Below are 4,513 nucleotides of genomic sequence, written 5' to 3'. Positions count from 1 at the left end.
GCTGAAATTGAAGGACCTGAGCAAAAATCTGATTCAGAGACCAAAAAGGACTGCAGATGCTGTTGGATTCTGACCTCCCTGCACTCGAAGTGGATTTTCTGGAGCTACAGAAGCCCAATTGGCGCGCTCTCAACGGCGTTGGAAAGTAGACATCCTGGCCGCAATATATGATAGTCCATACTTTGCCCAAGATTTGATGGCCCAAACCGGCGTTCAAATTCACCCTCAGAAATCCCAGCGTTAAACGCCGGAACTGGCACCAAAATGGGAGTTAAACGCCCAAACTGGCATAAAAGCTGGCGTTTAACTCCAAGAAGAGTCTCTACACGAAAATGCTTCAATGCTCAGCCCAAGCACACACCAAGTGGGCCAGGAAGTGGATTTTTATGTCATTTACTCATCTCTGTACACCCTAGGCTACTAGTTCTCTATAAGTAGGACCTTTTACTATTGTATTTTCATCTTTGGACATCTAGTTCTTAGATCAGATCTTGGTTCTTCTGGTTCCCTCTTTGGGGCCGAAGCCAATGATCACACTATCACTTATGTATTTTCAACGGTGGAGTTTCTACACACCATAGATTAAGGTGTAGAGCTCTGCTGTACCTCGAGTATTAATGCAATTACTATTGTTCTTCTATTCAATTCCGCTTGTTCTTGTTCTAAGATATCACTTGTTCTTCAACTTGATGAATGTGATGATCCGTGACACTCATCATCATTCTCACCTATGAACGTGTGACTGACAACCACCTCCGTTCTACCTTCGATTGGGTGAATATCTCTTGGATTCCTAATACACGATGCATGGTTGATCGCCTGACAACCGAGTGCTCGCCTGACAAACGAGCCAGCCATTCCATGAGATCAGAGTCTTCGTGGTATAGGCTAGAACTGATGGTGGCATTCAAGAGAATCCGGAATGATTGAATGACTGTGACGTGCTTCAAACTCCTGAGGGCGGGGCGTTAGTGACAGACACAAAAGAATCACTGGATTCTATTCCGGCCTGATTGAGAACCGACAGATGGATAGCCGTGCCGTGACAGGGTGCGTTGAACATTTCCACTGAGAGGATGGGAGGTAGCCACTGACAACGGTGAAACCCTTGCTTAAGCTTGCCATGGAAAGGAGGAAGAAGGATTGGATAAAGACAGTAGGAAAGCAGAGAGACGGAAGGGAAGGCATCTTCATACGCTTATCTGAAAGTCCTACCAATGAATTACATAAGTATCTCTATCTTTATCTTTATGTTTTATGCGTTTATCACCATACCCATTTGAGTTTGCCTGACTAAGATTTACAAGGTGACCATAGCTTGCTTTATACCAACAATCTCTGTGGGATCGACCCTTACGCGCGTAAGGTTTATTACTTGGACGACCCAGTACACTTGCTGGTTAGTTGTGCGAAGTTGTGTTTATGCCATGGTATTGAACACCAAGTTTTTGGATTCATCACCGGGGATTATTTGTGTTGTGAAAAGTATTGATCACAATTTCGCGCTACCAAGTTTTTGGCGCCGTTGCCGGGGATTGTTGAGTTTGGACAACTGACGGTTCATCTTGTTGCTTAGATTAGGTATTTTTTTCAGAGTTCTTAAGAATGAATTCTAGAGTTTCATGATGATCTGTTGAAATCTGGCTGGCTGTGAAGCCATGTCTAATTTCATTGGACCGAGGTTTCAACTTATCATCACAAGAGCTTGTTGATTTTTATCAATCTTGCTGTTGGAGCAGTGATCTGCTAAGGCTTGGCTGGCTGTGAAGCCATGTCTAGTGTTTTGGACCGAAGCTTTCTTTGAAAGCTTGGCTGGCTGTGAAGCCATGTCTAATTCCTGGACCGGAGTCTTAGACTAAACATTGCATGATTCCTGGAATTCTCATTAAGAACTTTGATATCTTTTTCTACTTAATTTTCGAAAAAGTACAAAAAAATTTACAAAGTCATAAAATCCAAAAATATTTCTTGTTTGAGTCAAGTGTTTCATTTTAAGTTTGGTGTCAATTGCATGCATTCATTCATGTGTCTTAGTGATCTTCAAGATGTTCTTGATGATTTCTTACTCTAATCTTTAAATTCTCTTGACTTGAGTGTTTTGTGTGTCTCATATGCATTCTCATTAGTGTCAGTAGTATACAAACTGCTAAGTTTGGTGTCTGGCATGCATTGTTATTTGATTCTTGTTGCATTTTGATTATTCCTTATTATTAAAAAATCCAAAAATATTTTTAATTTGTGTCTTTTCAAGTCAATAATACAGAGAATTGAAGATTCAGAACATACTGCAGAGGAATTGCACAGAAAAGCTGGGCGTTCAAAACGCCCAGTGAAGAAGGACAGACTGGCGTTTAAACGCTAGCCAGGGTACCTGGTTGGGCGTTTAACGCCCAAAAGGGTAGTATTTTGGGCGTTAAACGCCAGAATGTGCACCATTCTGGGCGTTTAATGCCAGGATGGCACAAGAGGGAAGATTTTGTTTTCAATGCAAATTTTTTTCAAGTTTTCAAAGTTTTTCAAAATCAAATCTTTTTCAAATCATATCTTTTCAATCATATGTTTTCAAAATCAATTTCTTTCTATTTTTAAAAATACTTGCTATCAATTAATGATTTGATTCAACATTTCAAGTATGCTGCCTTTTCTGTTGAGAAAGGTTTAATGTTTGAATCATATCTTTTCTTGTTAGCCAAGTTTTTAATTTTCAAAATCAAATCTTTTTAAAATGTTTTTCAAATCATATCTTCTCAATCACATCTTTTTAAAACCAATCATATCTTCTTAACCACATCTTTTTCAAAATAATTTTCAATCAAATCTTTTTGATTTCTAATTTCAAAATCTTTTTCAAAAATCACTTGATTTCTTTTCCACTCTTGGTTTTCGAAAATCAATTTAGTGTTTTTCAAAATGTTTTCAAAATTTCTTACTTAATTTTCGAAAATCACTTCCCTTCTTCTCACATCCTTCTATTTATGGACTAACACTATTCCTTAATGCAAAATTCGAACTCCATCTCCTTTGATAAGTTCGAATTTTCTACTTCTGTCTTCTACTTTTCTTTTCCTCTGACACCTAAAGGAATCTCTATACTGTGACATAGAGGATTCCACATTTTCTTGTTCCCTTCTCTTTCTTATGAGCAGGAGCAAAGACAAAAGCATTCTTGTTGAGGCTGATCCTGAACCTGAAAGGACCTTGAAATGAAAACTAAGAGAAGCTAAGGCACAAATCTCTGTAGAGGGCCTAACAGAAATCTTCAAAGAAGAAGAACATATGGCAGCCGAAAACAACAACAATGCCAACAATGCAAGGAAGGTGCTGGGTGACTTTACTGCACCTACTCCCGACTTCTATGGGAGAAGCATCTCTATCCCTGCCATTGGAGCAAACAACTTTGAGCTTAAGCCTCAATTAGTTTCTCTAATGCAACAGAATTGCAAGTTCCATGGACTTCCATTGGAAGATCCTCATCAGTTTTTAGCTGAATTCTTGCAAATCTGTGACACTGTCAAGACTAATGGGGTTGACCCTGAGGTCTACAGACTTATGCTATTCCCTTTTGCTGTAAGAGACAGAGCTAGGACATGGTTGGACTCTCAACCTAAAGAAAGCCTGGACTATTGGGAAAAGCTAGTCAATGCCTTCTTGGCAAAGTTCTTTCCACCTCAAAAATTGAGTAAGCTTAGAGTGGAAGTCCAAACCTTCAAACAGAAGGAAGGAGAATCCCTCTATGAAGCTTGGGAAAGATACAAACAATTAATCAGAAAGTGTCCTTCTGATATGCTTTCTGAATAGAGCATCATAGGTATTTTCTATGATGGTCTCTCTGAACTATCCAAAATGTCTTTGGATAGCTCTGCTGGAGGCTCTCTTCATCTGAAGAAGACGCCTACAGAAGCTCAAGAGCTGATTGAAATGGTTGCAAATAACCAATTCATGTACACTTCTGAAAGAAATCCTGTGAACAATGGGACTAGTCAGAAGAAAGGAGTTCTTGAGATTGACACTCTGAATGCCATATTGGCTCAGAACAAAATATTGACCCAACAAGTCAATATGATTTCTCAAAGTCTGTCTGGAATGCAAAATGCACCAAGCAGTACTAAGGAGGCTTCATCTGAGGAAGAAGCTTATGATCCTGAGAACCCTTCAATGGAAGAGGTGAATTACATGGGAGAACCCTATGGAAACACCTATAACCCTTCATGGAGAAATCATCCAAATCTCTCATGGAAGGATCAACAGAGACCTCAACAAGGTTTCAACAACAATAATGGTGGAAGAAACAGGTTTAGCAATAGCAAGCCTTTTCCATCATCTTCTCACCAACAGACAGAGAATTCTAAGCAGAATACCTCTGACTTAGCAACCATGGTCTCTGATCTAATCAAAACCACTCAAAGTTTCATGACTAAAACAAGGTCCTCCATTAGAAATTTGGAGGGACAAGTGGGTCAGTTGAGCAAGAAAATTACTGAACTCCCTCCTAGTACTCTTCCAAGCAATACAG

At 39.5% G+C, this 4,513-nt stretch overlaps 1 non-coding gene across 1 annotated transcript; it reads right to left on the bottom strand.

Annotated features, from left to right (window-relative positions):
- Positions 1 to 3,681: 3,681 nt before the first annotated feature.
- Positions 3,682 to 3,789, bottom strand: LOC112715514 (small nucleolar RNA R71). The gene has a single exon (XR_003159752.1). It is a non-coding gene; the product is annotated as a small nucleolar RNA R71 (small nucleolar RNA).
- Between the last annotated feature and the right edge of the window lie 724 nt (positions 3,790 to 4,513).

The sequence above is a fragment of the Arachis hypogaea genome, chromosome 1 (assembly GCF_003086295.3).
Source record: "Arachis hypogaea cultivar Tifrunner chromosome 1, arahy.Tifrunner.gnm2.J5K5, whole genome shotgun sequence".
Classification (NCBI taxonomy): Eukaryota; Viridiplantae; Streptophyta; class Magnoliopsida; order Fabales; family Fabaceae; genus Arachis; species Arachis hypogaea.
This window is presented reverse-complemented; position numbering and strand designations above follow the sequence as displayed.